This window comes from Salvelinus alpinus, chromosome 3 (genome assembly GCF_045679555.1).
Source record: "Salvelinus alpinus chromosome 3, SLU_Salpinus.1, whole genome shotgun sequence".
NCBI lineage: Eukaryota > Metazoa > Chordata > Actinopteri > Salmoniformes > Salmonidae > Salvelinus > Salvelinus alpinus.
In genome coordinates, this window is record NC_092088.1 from 10,651,318 (window position 1) to 10,671,111 (window position 19,794).

Sequence of the window (19,794 nt, forward strand, 5' to 3'; positions counted from 1 at the left end):
TCTGAGGAGCCTTCACTGGTCTACAGAGATAACGTGGTGGAGGACAAAGACACGCAGGCCTTTGGTAAGCTGCAGGCAGACACCGTGAAAAGTTATATGAGGTGAGGGGAGAGTTTTACAAAGTTACACACAGAGAAATGGGACGCGCACAGGCACACACGTGGATGTACACTCACTCACACACACCCACATACACACACAGGCACAGGCACGGGCACACGCACATACACACTGTTGAGGACAGAGTTTTACAAAGTTCAGCGGAGTAAGACAGAGCAGGATGTGGAGAGGGAAAATCATTAGGTAGCCTGCCAGTCTGAGGCTGGACATCAGTGGCTAGCGCAGCAAGGAGAGGGAGGAGAGAAGGAGGAGGGGGGAGGAGAGGAGATGGAGATGGAGAGGACAGGAAAGGAAAGGAGAGGACAGGAGAGAAGAGGTGAAGGAGAGGAGAGGTGAAGAGGGGGAGCAGAGGAGATAGAGAGGAGAGGACAGGAAAGGAGAGGACAGGAAATGAAAGGAGAGGATAGAATACTAATCAGTAGAGGGGTCTAATTGTAACATTTGAATGGTTTTCTGTCTGCTGTGCCCTGACTCCCCACCCCCCTGAGTTTATCACAAAAACACTGTTCATGCTTACCGCCAGGGAACTGACACCTACACACACAGGGGAACCCACACAGACACACACACAGGCACTTGTTTACTGTCTGTCCGTACATCCCCCCCCCCCCCCTCTCTCTCTCTATCTGGGGTCTCTCTCTCTCTATCCCTGAGATCTCTCTCTCTCTATGAGATCTCTCTCTATCCCTGAGATCTCTCTCTCTCTCTGAGATCTCTCTCTCTCTCTGAGATCTCTCTCTCTCCCTCTCTCTCTCTTTCTCGCTCAGTCTCTGTCTCTCTCTCCTCCTCCCCTCCCATCCCCCTTCTGCATCCGACTAACCTGGCGTCCCTCTACATCAAAGCAAAGCTGGTGTGAAGAATGTTGGCACTGTGCTGCTGATGAGTAATGCCCAGGTGGCAGATGAGAAGTTCCTTGTTCTGGTCAACTAACTTTTGGCATCAGGTACGATTGAGAGCGGGACATTGGGGAGGGGAGTGGAAAGGGGTTGGCATTGGGGTTGGGATATTTGGAATGAAGGCTATGTGTCATTATTTTGGCATCAGGTAAGGCTGGGACATTGGGTATAGAATTGTGACATGTCACTCTGTTGGCATCAGGTAAGGCTGGGGAAGCCCGAGCAATAGATAAAGATAGTGTTTGTTCTCTGAGGTTTCAGTCTAGCAAAGCCCAAAGCTTCCTGTATAGCTGAATAAGAGGGGAATTCTCTCTGTCACAAAGCGGAGCATCCAGTCACCATGGCATTATGGGAGTATACTACACATTACCACTGCATCACCGTTTACTGTCGAGGTGATGCCACAGCCACATTTCAACCTCTGTAAATGACATGTATGAGGATATCACATCAAATGAAGACCTAGAGAAACAGAGGATAGTCACGATCAGAACTGCACCGCAGTGAAAACAGTATTATGAGTCATCCAGTCACCATGGTCTTCACCTGTCAGTAGTGCCTCCCTTTTACATACCTTAACCTCATCTGACAGTTCTATTGTAGGCGAGCTCCCTATTGGTTTAAAACCTTTCTGGACTACCCATCCCGGATCCGGGATCATCCTCATCAAAAAAGCTGACTAGCATGGCCTAGCCTAGCGCCACAGGGATATCATATAATATAATTTCATGAAATCACAAGTCCAATACAGCAAATGAAAGATAAACATCTTGTGAATCCAGCCAACATTTCCGATTTTTAAAATGTTTTACAGCGAAAACACAATATATATTTATGTTAGCTCACCACAATAGCCAAACACACAACGCCATGTTTTCACCGCCAACATAGCTTTCACAAAACCCACAAATAGAGATAAAATTAATCACTAACCTTTGAACAACTTCATCAGATGACAGTCTTATAACATCATGTTATACAATACATTTACGTTTTGTTCGAAAATGTGCATATTTATAGGTATAAATCGTAGTTTTACATTGCAGCCACCGTCACAAATAGCACCAAAACAGCCAGAATAATTACAGAGAGCAACGTGAAATACATAAATACTCATCATAAAACATATATGAAAAATACATGTTGTACAGCAAATTAAAGATAAACATCTTGTGAATCCAGCCAATATTTCCGATTTTTTAAGTGTTTTACAGCGAAAACACAATATATATTTATGTTTGCTCACCACAATAGCCAAACACACAACGCCATTTATTCACCGCTAACATAGCTTTCACAAAACTCACAAATAGAGATAAAATTAATCACTAACCTTTGAACAACTTCATCAGATGACAGTCTTATAACATCATGTTATACAATACATTTATGTTTTGTTCGAAAATGTACATATTTATAGCTACAAATCGTAGTTTTACATTATGAATACGTCGCCATAATGCACCAAATTGTCCGGAGAAATTTTGGACAGTCACGTAATCTAACCAAAAAACTCATCATAAACTTTTCTAAAAAATACATGTTGTACAGCAAATGAAAGATAAACTGGTTCTTAATGCAACCGCTGTGTTAGATTTAAAAAAATAACTTTAGTACAAAGTACAGCATGCAATATTGTGAGACAGCGCCCAGCAATTCTCCGCCTTGTTGGAGCCAACATATACCACAAAAATACGAAATAACATCATAAATATTCTCTTACCTTTGATGATCTTCCATCAGAATGTAGTGCAAGGAGTCCTATTTCCACAATAAATCGTTGTTTTGTTTTAGAATGTCCATTTCTTCTGTCGAATTAGCAGCTTTGGCTACCATTGTGGCGCACACGTGTCCATCTTCTCTTGGCGCATGGAACTAAAAATTCAAAAATTCACAATAAACGTTGAATAAACTGGTCAAACTCGGTTGAAAATCCAACTTTATGATGTTTTTCTGATATGTATCCAATAAAGTCCGAGACGGAGCATTTTGTCGTGTATACCTAACGCATTTCTGAAGACAATGTGGGGTTCCCTGGTGCGCAGTTGAATACTGCCAATAGGGCGGACCTGTCACTCCAAAAGCTCTCATTCGGTCTCACATCAAGCTAGACACCCCATTCAACATTCTACTGCCTGTTGACATCTAGTGGAAGGCGTATGAAGTGCATACATATCCATAAATATAAGGCAATTGAATAGGCAAGCCCTGACACAGAGCCCCATTTTCAGAATTTTCACTTCCTATTTGGAAGTTTGCTACTAAATGAGTTCTGTTTTACTCACAGATATAATTCAAACAGTTTTAGAAACTTCAGAGTGTTTTCTATCCAATAGTAATACTAATATGCATATTGTATGATCTAGAACAGAGTACGAGGCCGTTTAATTTGGGCACGATTTTATCCAAAAGTGAAAACAGCGCCCCCTATTTCCAAGAGGTTTTAACCCTGAGTGGTCTGTCATCGGTATAATCCCGATTGGTTTAGACCTGAATGGTCTGTCATCGGTGACCTCCCTATTGGTTTAGACCTGAATGGTCTGTCATCGGTGACCTCCCTATTGGTTTAGCTCTGAATGGTCTATGAACGGTGAGAACCCTATTGGTTTAGCCCTGAATGGTCTATGAACGGTGACCTACCTATTGGTTTTTGCCATGAAAGGTCTATGAACGGTGACCTCCCTATTGGTTTAGCCCTGAATGGTTTATGAACGGTGACCTCCCTATTGGTTTAGCCCTGAATGGTCTATGAACGGTGAGATCCCTATTGGTTTAGATACTGTACATGTGAGTGATCCAATATTTTACACTGTAGTTGGGGTATACATCCACAAAACTTTTGCTAGGTATTACTCCAGTGTTGGAGTGAGAAATACAAGCATATTGCTTGGTATTACTGTTGGAGCTAGAAACAGAAGCATATTGCTAGGTATTACTGTTGGAGCTATAAACACAAGCATATTGCTAGGTATTACTGTACTGTTGGAGTTAGAAGCACAAGCATATTGCTAGGAATTACTGTACTGTTGGAGCTAGAAACACAAGCATATTGCTAGGTATTATTGTTGGAGCTAGAAACGCAAGCATATTGTTAGGTATTACTGTTGGAGCTATAAACACAAGCATATTGCTAGGTATTACTGTTGGAGCTATAAACACAAGCATATTGTTAGGTATTACTGTTGGAGCTAGAAACACAAGCATATTGTTAGGTATTACTGTTGGAGCTATAAACACAAGCATATTGCTAGGTATTACTGTTGGAGCTAGAAACACAAGCATATTGTTAGGTATTACTGTTGGAGCTAGAAACACAAGCATATTGCTAGGTATTACTGTTGAAGCTAGAAACACAAGAATATTGCTAGGTATTACTGTACTGTTGGAGTTAGAAGCACAAGCATATTGCTAGGTATTACTGTTGAAGCTAGAAACACAAGCATATTGCTAGGTATTACTGTTGGAGTTAGAAGCACAAGCATATTGCTAGGTATTACTGTTGAAGCTAGAAACACAAGCATATTGCTAGGTGTTACTGTTGGAGCTAGAAACACAAGCATATTGCTAGGTGTTACTGTTGGAGCTAGAAACACAAGCATATTGCTAGGTATTACTGTTGGAGCTAGAAACACAAGCATATTGCTAGGTATTACTGTTGGAGCTAGAAACACAAGCATATTGTTAGGTATTACTGTTGGAGCTAGAAACACAAACATATTGCTAGGTATTACTGTTGGAGCTAGAAACACAAGCATATTGCTAGGTATTACTGTACTGTTGGAGCTAGAAACACAAGCATATTGCTAGGTATTACTTACTGTTGGAGCTAGAAACACAAACATATTGCTAGGTATTACTGTTGGAGCTAGAAACACAAGCATATTGCTAGGTATGTCACGTCCTGACCATAGTTCTTGTGTGTTTTGCTTGTTTAGTGTTGGTCAGGACGTGAGCTGGGTGGGCATTCTATGTTGTGTGTCTAGTTTGTCTGTTTCTGTGTTCAGCCTAATATGGTTCTCAATCAGAGGCAGCTGTCAATCGTTGTCCCTGATTGAGAATCATATATAGGTGGCTTGTTTTGTGTTGGGGATTGTGGGTGGTTGTTTCCTGTCTCTGTGTTTGTGTTCTGCACCAGATAGGACTGTTTTCGGTTTTCACATTTATTGTTTTTGTTGTTTGTAGTGTTCACACATTCTTTATTAAATATGTTGAACACTTTGTCTGTTTCTGTGTTCAGCCTAATATGGTTCTCAATCAGAGGCAGCTGTCAATCGTTGTCCCTGATTGAGAATCATATATAGGTGGCTTGTTTTGTGTTGGGGATTGTGGGTGGTTGTTTCCTGTCTCTGTGTTTGTGTTCTGCACCAGATAGGACTGTTTTCGGTTTTCACATTTATTGTTTTGTTGTTTGTAGTGTTCACACGTTCTTTATTAAATATGTTGAACACTAGCCGCGCTGCATTTTGGTCCTCTCCTTCACCAATGGAAGAAAACCGTTACAAGGTATTACTGTTGGAGCTAGAAACCCAAGCATATTGCTAGGTATTACTGTACTGTTGGAGCTAGAAACATAAGCATATTGCTAGGTATTACTGTACTGTTGGAGCTAGAAACACAAGCATATTGCTATGTATTACTGTTGGAGCTAGAAACACAAGCATATTGCTAGGTATTACTGTACTGTTGGAGTTAGAAGCACAAGCATATTGCTAGGTATTACTGTACTGTTGGAGCTAGAAACACAAGCATATTGCTAGGTATTACTGTTGGAGCTAGAAACAGCAAGCATCTTGCAATATGCTTGTATTACTAGTTGGAGCTAGAATACACAAGCAATATTGCTAGTGTATTACTAGTTGGAGCTAGTAATACACAAGCAATATTGCTTGTGTATTACTAGTTGGAGCTAGAATACACTAAGCAATATTGCTAGTGTATTACTAGTTGGAGCTAGTAATACACAAGCATATATGCTAGTGTATTACTAGTTGGAGCTAGTAATACACAAGCAATATTGGTAGTGTATTACTGTAGCTGTTGGCAGCTAGACACACAAGCAATATTGCTAGGTATTACTCGCTGCGACGCTGGAGTAATACCTAGCAAGCAGTTTTGTGGAGGTATACCCCAACTACAGTGTGGAACTATTGGAGCACTCACATGTACAGTATCTAAGCCGATAGGGATCTCACTGTACATAGACCATTCAGGAGCTAGAACCACATAGGAAGGTCACTGTTCATAGGCCATTCAGGGCTAAACCAATAGGGAGGTCACCGTTCATAGACCTTTCATGGCACAAGCCATATAGGTAGGTCACCGTTACATAGTACTGTTCAGGAGCTAGAAACACAAGCAGAGTTGTTAGCGTATCACTAGTACTGTTCGGAGCTAGAAGCACATAGGCAGATTGCTAGGTATGACTGTACTGTTCAGAGTCTAGAAACACAAGCATAGTGGTAGGTACTACCGTTGGCAGACCATTCAGGTACTACAAGCATATTGTTAGGTATTACTGTACTGTTGGAGTTAGAAGCACAAGCATATTGCTAGGTATTACTGTACTGTTGGAGCTAGAAACACAAGCATATTGTTAGGTATTACTGTACTGTTGGAGTTAGAAGCACAAGCATATTGCTAGGTATTACTGTACTGTTGGAGTTAGAAGCACAAGCATATTGTTAGGTATTACTGATGGAGCTAGAAACACAAGCATATTGTTAGGTATTACTGTACTGTTGGAGCTAGAAACACAAGCATATTGTTAGGTATTACTGTTGGAGCTAGAAACACAAGAATATTGCTAGGTATTACTGTTGGAGCTAGAATCACAAGCATATTGCTAGGTATTACTGTAATGTTGGAGCTAGAAACACAAGCATATTGCTAGGTATTACTGTACTGTTGGAGTTAGAAACACAAGAATATTGCTAGGTATTACTGTACTGTTGGAGCTAGAAACACAAGCATATTGCTAGGTATTACTGTACTGTTGGAGTTAGAAAAACAAGAATATTGCTAGGTATTACTGTACTGTTGGAGCTAGAAACACAAGCATATTGCTAGGTATTACTGTACTGTTGGAGTTAGAAACACAAGCATATTGGTAGGTATTACTGTACTGTTGGAGCTAGAAACACAAGCATATTGCTAGGTATTACTGTACTGTTGGAGCTAGAAACACAAGAATATTGCTAGGTATTACTGTACTGTTGGAGCTAGAAACACAAGCATATTGCTAGGTATTACTGTTGGAGCTATAAACACAAGCATATTGCTAGGTATTACTGTTGGAGCTAGAAACGCAAGCATTTTGCTAGGTATTACTGTACTGTTGGAGCTAGAAACACAAGCATATTGTTAGGTATTACTGTTGGAGCTAGAAACACAAGCATATTGCTAGGTATTACTGTACTGTTGGAGCTAGAAACACAAGCATATTGCTAGGTATTACTGTACTGTTGGAGCTAGAAACACAAGCATATTGCTAGGTATTACTGTACTGTTGGAGCTAGAAACACAAGCATATTGTTAGGTATTACTGTTGGAGCTAGAAGCACAAGCATATTGTTAGGTATTACTGTTGGAGCTAGAAACACAAGCATTTTGCTACACCTGTGGTAACATCTGCAAATCTGTGTTTGCAAACAATGTACTTATTTGAATTATAAACTGTAGGCCACCCTCTTTTCTATGTGTGACTAAATTACTGATGTGCAACCACTATACCCTGTTCTCTCAGTGAAGGCAGGCTGCCCAGGGATTAGCTGTACTATGCTGCTGATGATGGGTGCCTCTTGACTCTCCTTCCTAGTTGAGCTGAGCTTTCTGGGGTTTGGGACAGAGTAAACGAGGGTAATATATTCCCACGGGTCGGTGCTTAGAGAGGCTGGATCACACACACACACACACACACAGACACACACATCCTCATCCTTGTGCTACATAATGTATGTGGCTGTGTGTTTCTCCCCTGGGGGCAGTAGGCTGACGCCCCTATGTGTGTGTGTGTGTGTGTGTGTGGCCCTGTATTTCTTTCTGGTGGGCAGTATGCTGCGGGTGCGTAGAAGGAAATTTCCAGCCATCGACTGGTTCAATGCTTGGCCACAGGAGGCGCTGGAGTCTGTTCCTACAGGAGGTCGACAACATCGAGATGATGCACACACACAGGCACACAAAAACAGAAACACACTATCACTAATTTCCCAGAACTGACAGAGTCAGTGCGAACACACTATACTCCTCACGTCCTTTCTCCTCTCTCTTCGCTTCCTCTCTCCTCAAGTCCTCTCTCCTCACGTACTCTCTCCTCACATACTCGCTCCTCTCACGTACTCTCTCCTCACATACTCGCTCCTCTCTCCTCGCCTCCTCACAACCCATTGGAGGAGAAGGGCAATGAGAGGAGAGAGAGTAGGTTGGAGCATAGATGAGCTGACACCACAGGATGTATCTGGGAAACGATCTGGGAAACGATCAGGGCCGCACACGTGTGTGTGTATGTGTGTGTGTGGTTCCTAGACCTTCCTGTGTCAGTGTAGAGTTGCGTGGGCGAACAATGCTGTTATACTTTTTACAATGAACCCACACACACACCTCCTCTTCTCTTGTCTCTCTGACACTAATCTCTGTGGGAGACTACACTCTTACAAAAAAGGGTTCCAAAGGGTTCTTCAGCTGTCCCCATAGAAGAACCCATTTTGATTCCAGGTATAACCTTTTTGGTTTCAGGTAGAATCATTTTGGGTTCAATGCACTCTCTGTGGAAAGTGTTCTACATGGAACCCAAAAAGGGTTTTACTTGGAACCAAAGGGGTTCTGCCTGGAACCAATAAGGGTTCTTCAAAGGGTTCTTCTATGGGGACAGTCAAAGAACCCTTTTAGGTGAGGGTTCTAGTGTCATCTCTACCTGACAGGGAGCTGGATAAACGTCTCCTCTACCTGACAGAGAGCTGGATAAACGTCTCCTCTACCTGACAGGGAGCTGGATAAACGTCTCCTCTACCTGACAGGGAGCTGGATAAACATCTCCTCTACCTGACAGGGAACCGGATAAACGTCTCCTCTACCTGACAGGGAGCTGGATAAACGTCTCCTCTACCTGACAGGGAACCGGATAAACGTCTCCTCTACCTGACAGGGAGCTGTATAAACATCTCCTCTACCTGACAGGGAACCGGATAAACGTCTCCTCTACCTGACAGGGAGCTGTATAAACATCTCCTACTACCTGACAGGGAACCGGATAAAATTTAAAAAAGCAGGTTCTATTTTTCTTAATGGATGATGAAGGGAAAATAGTTAAGCTTTTATTAAAGCCACATGTTTCTATGTTCTGAAAACATGATTTGATTGAGTTCTAGTGTGCTAGTGTGCTAGAGTTCTATTGTGCTAGTGGGCTATTGTTCTAGTGTGCTAGTGTACTAGTGTTCTAGTGTGCTAGTGTGCTAGTGTGCTAGTGTTCTAGTGTGCTAGTGTGCTAGTCTTCTAGTGGTCTAGTGTTCTAGTGTATCTGTCCCAGACTCCTAGACTCCCAGCCCTATGAACTGGTCATGCTGCTGTAGGGGGAAACAACTGCTCTCCTATAAATGAGATCTTGGAAATAACTAGGTTTGTTTAGTCCCACATGGACTCATCTTCCATAAATGGAGGGAGGGAAGATATTTATCAGGATTTGAATTGATAAAGACAACATACCTTGTCTAGAAGCTAGGGTATCATGTGTGGGTAGGGGATAGCCTTATACCAAATGGTACATGTATACAGAGAGCTGTCCAAATGTAGAGGAATTGCACTGTTTACCTCACAAACACTCTCCCTCACTCTCGCCATCCCTCTCCGTCTTGCACATTGTCTCTCTTTCTCTCCCTCTCTATTCCCCCCCCCACACGTTCTCTCTCCTCCCTCTCTCCTCCCTCTCCTCCCTCTCTCTGCTCCCCCTCCATCTCGCTCTATGTATCCACCTCACCCATCACTGAAGGTTATTGGGTTCACTTGGTGGTCGTCTGGTTCTGTCTGGGTTGATTTCGTAGGCATCAGGACCCAACAGAGACATCTTCTACACAACACTGCTCAGTTCTCTCACGTCAAGTTTAGTTAACTAGCTCACGGAAAAACAAAAATCACTCTGTGTTTTATTTCCCCTGGGCAAACGTTTTGATGAAATCAGACAGTAATGTAGAACACGTACGCTTTCTGTGGGAATTGTAAGTGGTTTGGTGTGTTTCAGTTGGTAGAGCATGGCACTTGCAACGGCAGGGTTGTCTGGGTTCGATTCCCACGGGGGACCAGTAAGAAAAAAAGTATGAAAATGTGTGCACTCACTACTGTAAGTTGCTCTTGATAAGAGCATCTGCTAAATAACTAAAATGTAAAATAACTTTTCTAGAGCTAAGGCTATCAATTATGAATAGTTATTTCTCCATTCCCTTTTTGTTCATTTTTTCCTGCTTTGACTGCTTTTCAATGTAATAGATCAAAAGGCTATTAATGATAGAATGATGTCAGTTCTGAGGGTTGGATTTTTAAAGGTTTGGTCCTGTAAAAACATTTATTTAAACTCATCTATTTATCTTCTTTCTTTGTCGCTTTCGGAGAGATTTTTTAATTTTTTTAAATGTAATTATCATTCTGTTTCAATGATAGTAAAACTAATATGATCAAACAAAGGGACACCAACCGAAACAAATTAGGTGTCACTCAAACCTGCTGGGGAGATTCTATTGGTCAATAACAGATTCATTATGTGCGTGTAATATACACATTGATTTCTACCGCCTTCTCTCTTTTCATCACAGATGTCATAGAAGACGTCATGCTCCACTTGTAACAATCACAGATAGAAGAATCAACCAAACCTCAACCCTGACCTCTGTGACCTTTGCCATAACTTCTGCCCACTCCTACGCTCTCCTGCGATAGGTGGACAGCCTGAAGGCCCAGCTGGCCGCCCAGGAGTTGGAGTTGAAAGAAAAGAACGCTGGTAGTTTCAGTGATGGAGGCGAATCGCGTAAGTAGATACTAAAGTACCCAAAGAGTTTTGTCATGTTATGTTGCTAGTAGATGATACAAAAAACACTAAGATAGCAAGCTATCTAAGTGCACCGGGCCATGCAAAACGAACTAGCCCACTCTGATCTAGCGTTGTGTTGGAATAAGCTAGCAAGCTGCAACAACTCCATCAAGAATGCATGTTTTGCAGAAATGAATAGTCAGATACCAATTAAATGAATGTCATTGTTAATTTCAAGACACGTCTTTATTTTTGCTGAACTGCCTTATCTTTATTAGCCAATATAACTTGCCGGATGTCATGGTAACCAATGGCTGTATAATTATCGTTTTGGCTGCATTGTACTCACCGCTATGCAAATGCAAATGCAAATGTTGTTAAACGCAATTTAGAAGCGTTCATTCAATAAAATAAAAAAATCACATTGATCTGTCAAATGTGTTACTTGATTTCAGACAAAGGTTGAATGAACCAAAACGTAATTTTGGATCATAACAATCATTAAAAAAACACTTCAGATGAACAACTGTAAGGCTGTGGTAGATGAGGAGGAACAGAAGTCTGAACTATACAGATGTAAGATCTTAATATGGCCCATTTCGTCACAGGGGGAAAATAATCCTGCAGCAGGACGATTTGAATGTATATTTGTAGGCTATACAAGACTGGTGTTTGTAGGCTATACAAGACTGGTGTTTGTAGGCTATACAAGACTGGTGTTTGTAGGCTATACAAGACTGGTGTTTGTAGGCTATACAAGACTGGTGTTTGTAGGCTATACAAGACTGGTGTTTGTAGGCTATACAAGACTGGTGTTTGTAGGCTATACAAGACTGGTGTTTGTAGGCTATACAAGACTGGTGTTTGTAGGCTATACAAGACTGCATGACCACTGGGTGTCAGTTCAAGTAGCCTATGTAAGCTACATGCAGGCTACAGCACGTCTCGTGTGAATTCTTATGTGGATTATAATACATTGACAATATTTTTAGGGGAAGATGTATTTTTCATTCCGTTTTATTGGATAATTGTTTTATTTTATGTTCAAGACAAGCAATACGCAGAATACAATAGTGGTTGTCTTAGAGCCTGTGTGGTCCAGTGGTTACAGCTGCTGACCTTGGCACTCACATGCCAGAGTCGGCATGGGTTTGAATCCGGACCATAACTGCCCTTTACATTTTTGGAGAAACTAGTACTTATCTAGTTACGCTCTATGGGCTGTACTTGTACTCTTACTCAAGTAATTTCTGAAGGAAGTAACTTACTTTTTACTTCGTTACATTTTAGCAAATCACTTCAGTTACATAGACTTATGTTATTATATCGTCTCTGTCGGATGAAAACCTCAACTCCAAATGTTGTGATTATATCTTTTTTTATATGAATCAATAATATTGGTTCCCTTTTAAGTCTTTATTAAAATTTCACGACCCCTTGACCAATTACATGTATTCAAAATTGCTTGTCATCAAAACTCTTAAGTCCATTGGCTCTCAAAGTTGTCTGTCAAACCTCGTATCTCTTACCATGGCTCTTGAAGTGAACGCACATCTTCACTTCTGATGATTTTTTGTTCCTGGGTTCTTAGCCATAATCAGAGAAAGGTTGCACTTTAATTACCTCCTGCCTTTGTAATATTATATATTTCTGGAGTAGGATAAGTGTTTCTAAGATATAATTATTCTGTTGAAATTGTGTTTTGAGGGTGAGTGCAAATAAAATGGCTAGGTAGCTAACTAGCTAGCTAGTTCGGGTTTGGCTAACCCAGAATCTGATTAAATGTAATCTCCTGTTTTTAGCTCCCCATAACGCATCACCGTGGGCAAACTACCTGCCCTCCATGACACCTACAGCACCCAATGTCACAGGAAGGCCCAAAAGATCATCAAGGATATCAACCACCCGAGCCACTGCCTGTTCACACAGCCACCATCCAGAATGCGAGGTCAGTACAGGTGCATCAAAGCTGGGACCAAGAGACTGAAAAACAGCTTCTATCTCAAGGCCATCAGACTGCTAAACAGCCATCACTAACTCAGAGAGGCTGCTGCCTACATTGAGACCCAATCACTGGCCACTTTAATAAATTGATCATTAGTCACTTTATACAATGCACTCTAAATAATGCCACTTTAATAATGTTCACATATCTTACATTACTCATATCACATGTATATACTGTATTTTATATCGTCTATTGCACCTTCGCCATCACTCATCCATAGAGTTACATGTACATATTCTCATTCACCCTTTAGATTTGTGTGCATTAGGTAGTTGTTGGGGAATTGCTAGATTACTTGTTAGATATTACTGTTAGATATTATTGTTAGATATTTCCGCATTGTCGGAACTAGAAGCACAAGCATTTTGCTAGTGAGTGAACGAGTGAACAGATTAATCAAATGTGCGTGGCAATAGCTAACTAGCTATCACATTAGGTTGCCACTAGATAAGCTGGCTAAACTAGCTAGCTAGCTGCAGTGTCAACCATGTAGCTAGCTAAAGTTAGCTAGATCAGTCCACCGCAGCATCCTCCCACTCTGTTGCTCTCTCTCACTCTCTGTGTGTCTAAATGTCATTCTGTTTTTATGACAAGGCCTATAAGCACATCTGTATTATAGTCAGTGTATCATCTCAGAAAGCGTTTTGTGCTATATACTGCAAATTAAGTGTTTTTAAATACCAACTATATTTATCTGTCTTTGCAGATATCTATTTGCATGTTGTTACAACTCTCTACAAACCAGTAATATAACATTTGAAATGTCTATATTGCTCTGAAACTTTTGTGTGTATAATGTTTAATGTTCATTTCTGATTGTTTATTTCAATTTTGTTTATGATCCATTTCACTTGCTTTGGAACTTGTCATGCCAATAAAGCCCCTTGAATTGATCTGTATTTAATGACGAGATGCTCATGTATCTGCCCTAATAATGGTAGTTGTCCCAAAGGCAGGAAGGCAGTCGAACAGTTTCTGTCTGCATATTAATCACATAGAAAGCCATTGGACTTATTCTGGCGAGAGTGAGCCCTCTCGCGTTGTCTCTTTGTCTCTGACTTAGTCCTGCTTGCAACCAAAGTCTTTAAAGATATGTTCGCACCCTGGTTGGTGTTGTCACAGGAACAGTGAAGTTCTTTTTGAATAGGCTAAGGGCGATTTGTATGTTTGACAAGCATTCCGTACAATAGAAATTATGTATTTCCTCGTTTACCAAGGAACATCTACTGTGGCAATTTACCCAACAATTTGTTTGAATAGACACTAATGTTGGTGTAGCCTACTGACTGTTATTATTTTATTAATTATGTTATCCAAAAGTGTCTGGTATGGTAATTTCTTAACAAGGATTGTCCGTATTTTAAATGTTTTACTACATCAAGTCAATCAGGGGGATTTAGTTATTGGTACCAGAAGGGCATGGGCCAGAATCAAACCCACAGCGACAATGTAGGCCTGTATGTGCACACTGAATGTAGCTGCCCTAAAAGCTAGACCACCCCAGGCCACGACTGAACTCCATTTTGACAGTTCATTCGAAACCATAGTTATAAACTCAGCAAAAAAAGAAACATCCTCTCACTGTCAACTGCGTTTATTTTCAGCAAACTTAACATGTGTAAATATTTGGATGAACATAACAAGATTCAACAACTGAGACATAAACTGAACAAGTTCCACAGACATGTGACTAACATAAATGGAATAATGTGTCCCTGAACAAAGAGGAGGTCAAAATCAAAAGTAACAGTCAGTATCTGGTGTGGCCACCAGCTGCATTAAGTACTGCAGTGCATCTCCTCCTCGTGGACTGCACCAGATTGGCCAGTTCTTGCTGTGATATGTTACCCCACTCTTCCACCAAGGCACCTGCAAGTTTTCTGACATTTCTGGGGGGATAGGCCCTAGCCCTCATCCTCCGATCCAACAGGTCCCAGACGTGCTCATTGGGATTGAGATCCGGGCTCTTTGCTGGCCATGGCAGAACACTGACATTCCTGTCTTTCAAAAATCAAGCAGTATGGCTGGTTGCATTGTCATGCTGGAGGGTCATGTCAGGATGAGCTTGCAGGAAGGGTACTACATGAGGGAGGAGGATGTCTTCCCTGTAACGCACAGCGGTGTGTCACAGTATCATTGGACAAACTCAGTCCGATGATGCTGTGACACACCGCCGCAGACCATGATTGACCCTGTACCTCCAAATCGATCCCACTCCAGAGTACAGGCCTCGGTGTAACGCTCAATCCTTCGATGTTATTGCCAGTCCTGTCTGGTCCAGCGACGTTGGGTTTGTGCCCATAGGCGACGTTGTTGCCGGTGATGTCTGGTGAGATCCTGCCTTACAACAGGCCTTCTAGCCCTCAGTCCAGCCTCTCTCAGCCTATTGCAGACAGTCTGAACACTGATGGAGGGATTGTGAGTTCCTGGTGTAACTCAGGCAGTTGTTGTTGTCGTCCTGTACCTGTCCTGCAGGTGTAATTTTCGGATGTACTGATCCTGTGCAGGTGTTGTTACACGTGGTCTGCCACTGTGAGGACGATCAGCTGTCCGTCCTGTCTCCATGTAGCACTGTCTTAGGTGTCTCACAGTACGGACATTGCCATTTATTGCCCTGGCCACATCTGCAGTCCTCATGCCTCCTTGCAGCATGCCTAAGGCACATTCACACAGATGAGCAGGGCCCCTGGTCATCTTTCTTTTGGTGTTTTTCAGAGTCAGTAGAAAGGCCTCTTCAGTGTCCTAAATTCTCATAACTCTGACCTTAATTGCCTACCGTCTGTAAGCTGTTAGTGTCTTAACGACCGTTCCACAGGTGCATGTTCCTTAATTGTTTATGCTTCATTGAACAAGCATGGGGAAACAGTGTTTAAACACTTTACAATGAATATCTGTGAAGTTATTTGGATTTTTACGAATTATCTTTGAAAGACAGGGTCCTGAAAAAGGGACTCTTTTTTTTTTTTGCTGAGTTTACACTAGACACTTGCATGCCTTGGCCTAGTATCTACCTTGTGTTATTAAGCAAAATAAAACAATGGATGTTGATGTGTATGGCTGTATTTCAGATAAATGTTTTGTACATTTGAATGTTGCAGTAATATGACCTACAGTTGATGTCGGAAGTTTACATACACCTTAACCAAATACATTTAAACTCAGTTTTTCACAATTCCTGACATTTAATCCTAGTAAAAATTCCATGTCTTAGGTCTGTTAGGATCACCACTCTATTTTAAGAATGTGAAATGTCAGAATAATTGTAGAGAGAATGATTTATTTCAGCTTTTATTTCTTTCATCACATTCTCAGTGGGTCAGATGTTTACATACACTCAATTAGTATTCGGTAGCATTGCCTTTAAATTGTTTAACTTGGGTTAAAACTTGGGTAACCTTAGGGACATTCCTCCTGACAGAGCTGGTGTAACTAAATCAGGTTTGTATGCCTCCTTCCTCACACACGCTTTTTCAGTTCTGCCCACACATTTTCTATAGGATTGAGGTCAGGGCTTTATTATGGTCACTCAAATACCTTGACTTTGTTGTCCTTAAGCCATTTTGTCACAACTTTGGAAGTATGCTTGGGGTCATTTTCCATTTGGAAGACCCACTTGCGACCAAGCTTTAACTTCCTGACTGATGTCTTGAGATGTTGCTTCAATATATCCACATAATTTTACTGCCTCATGATGCCATCTATTTTGTGAAGTGCACCTGTCCCTCCTGCAGCAAAGTACCCCCACAACATGATGCTGCCACCCCCGTGCTTCACGGTTGGGATGGTGTTCTTCGGCTTGCAAGCGTCCCCCTTTTTCCTCCAAACATAATGACAGTCATTATGGCCAAACAGTTCTATTTGTGTTTCATCAGACCAGAGGACATTTCTCCAAAAAGTACGATCTTTGTCCCCATGTGCAGTTGCAAACTGTAGTCTGGCTTTTTGATGGCGGTTTTGGAGCAGTGGCTTCTTCCTTGCTGAGCAGCCTTCCAGGTTATGTCAATATAGTTCCCTCCAGCATCTTCACAAGGTCCTTTGCTGTTGTCTGGGATTGATTTGCACTTTTCGCACCAAAGTACGTTCATCTCTCGGAGACAGAACGAGTCTCCTTCCTGAGCGGTATGACGGCTGCGTGGTCCCATGGTGTTTATACTTGCGTACTATTGTTTGTACAGATGAACGTGGTACCTTCAGGCATTTGTAAATTTCTCCCAAGGATGAATCAGACTTGTGGAGGTCTATAATTTTTTTCTGAGGTCTTGGCTGATTTCTTTTGATTTTACAATGATGTCAAGCTAAGAGGCACTGAGTTTGAAGGTAGGCATTGAAATACATCCACAGGTACACCTCCAATTGACTCAAATTATGTCAATTAGCCTATCAGAAGCTTCTAAAGCCATGACATAATTTTCAGCAATTTTCCAAGCTGTTTAAAGGCACTGTCAACTTAGTGTATGTAAACTTCTGACCCATTGGAATTGTGATACAGTGAATTATAAGTGAAATAATCTGTCTGTAAACAATTGTTGGAAAAATTGCACAAAGTAGATGTCCTAACCGACTTGCCAAAACTATAGTTTGTTAACAAGAAATTTGTGGAGTGGTTAAAAAACTACTTTTAATGACTCCAACCTAAGTGTATATAAACTTCCGACTTCAACTGTAGGTCTATAGCGAGCGAGAGAGAACATTATTTTAGATAGCAAGCCCTGATCCCAACGACTCGACTGCCTCCGCTTGGTGAGAAAGACAACTGCTCATGTTTAGCCACTCCCGTTTGAATTTCCTGATGCATCAGGAAAATTCTCTGCGACAAAAGAGCAATCAAGTTAAGATCTGGCATATGTAGCTGTTGTGGTCACAGGGAAACTGAGAGACTGAAAGGAGGACCTGGCCAGTGATGAACCTTCCCTCATAGCAGCACGGGAGACCCTGAACACTCTCAATAAGGTACACACACATGCATGCACACATAAACACACAAACGCTCGCACTCACACACACACGTGCACACACGTACACACACACACACGCACACACACACATTTTGCAATGTTATGGGTTTCACTTAGAATACATTTACTATAATATTCACAGCTCAATCAATGTCCAGCAGTCTCTTACAACCTATCTGTTCTCCGTTGGTTTTATATGAAAGACTTGTGGGATTCACTAAGCACCTGAGTGGTTTAAGGTGTTCTGTGTTCACCCAACCAGAACGGACATCTCTATCTCAGCCTGACTAACCTCTCTAAAGACTAATATTAGTATTTCTTCTTATTATTCTGCTTCTGTCAGCTCACGTTCTCTGTTTTATTCACCTTTTCCATCTCTAGAACATCCTGACTGAACTGTAGTACCTCAAAATAAATCAATTTTTTCCTCTTTCGTTCATCCTTCTCTCACAATTAATAACCTGGCAGAGTAGATTCCAGTTTCCCTCTTGAGTGTTTTTCATTCATCTCTGTCTTTGCCCATTATCCCTCCTTCTCATCTGGTATAATAGCTTGGTAGTGCTGAGAGAGTAGTGCTTTTTGAGGTCGCTTGAATTTTTTGGTTTTGAATATTTATTTAAACATTGAATGCACTATGCATTATGTGGGTTGAATGTTGTAACAACAGAGACTGAAATTATTGTGGTAGTGACTGTCCATTATCACTAAATAACCATCATTTACTCACATTACTTTACTTTCATAAAATATTTTCAGTTGAACACAACAGAAAACAACAGTCGCTTATTAGAGACAGTCATCTATTTGAGCCAGGTGTCTATTTCCTTAATGCACACATTTTCCATTTGCAATGTTAATTGATTCATTCCAGAATTCACTTCAAGCATTTCAATACATTTCTTTCCTTCCTGCACTAAAGTGTTATCATTTACACACTTGATCACGTTTATTTTGTCCTAGTATGAAAAAGAAGTTTCCTTGACAGAATAATGATTCTCCTCTCTGCATTTTAGGGGATTCTTACTTTCACCACTAGAGGGCGATCGGCCAATTGCTGGGGGTCTGTACTCCCGAATGTTGTTGACTGTTATTGTGCTTGCCAGTTAGCTAGCAGTTCTCAGTTGTTACCAGCCAAAGTCTAGCAGTTTCTTACTGGCGATAGAAATAGAGGTTTGCCATCATTTTATTGAGCAATTATTGAATTATTGAATGTAACAAATCAAACATAAACCTCGTAAACAATTCATGGTAACTGAGTTTGGGAAAAGCTGTTCTATGTGGAACCATACTGAACCAAAGAACCCTTTGAGTTCTTAAATGGTAGCCTCGTACGAACCATCCTGATCTTGCGAGATCAGGATGGTTCGTACGACGCCACTTCAATGTTTCTTTGCAGTTTAAAAAAGGGTAGGGGCGATGACTCATTTAAATAATTTGGGGCGTGGTTTGTTCACAACTCTTTTTGTGCAACTGTGAGTCAGAGTGTCATTCCAGTTGATCTAATAGGTTGTGTTATGCTGTTGCATGTCATATCTGACTATGGCTAATGATGGTGTCTTGTGGAAGAGTCATGTATGTCCTTGAGTCATTTAAGACGTGTTGTCTAAATCATTAGGTCTCAATTCTCTCCTCAGGGACCCCCAGCCATTCCAGAGCTAGCCTGACTCAGCCTATTAGTAAACACAATAAAACAAATGGAATTTAAAAATATAGTATGGCTATTAAACCACAATTAAAAACCCTGTTTGGGTCCACAAATAACCTTTGAGACTGAGGAAGATTCTTTATGGAACCATTCTCCAG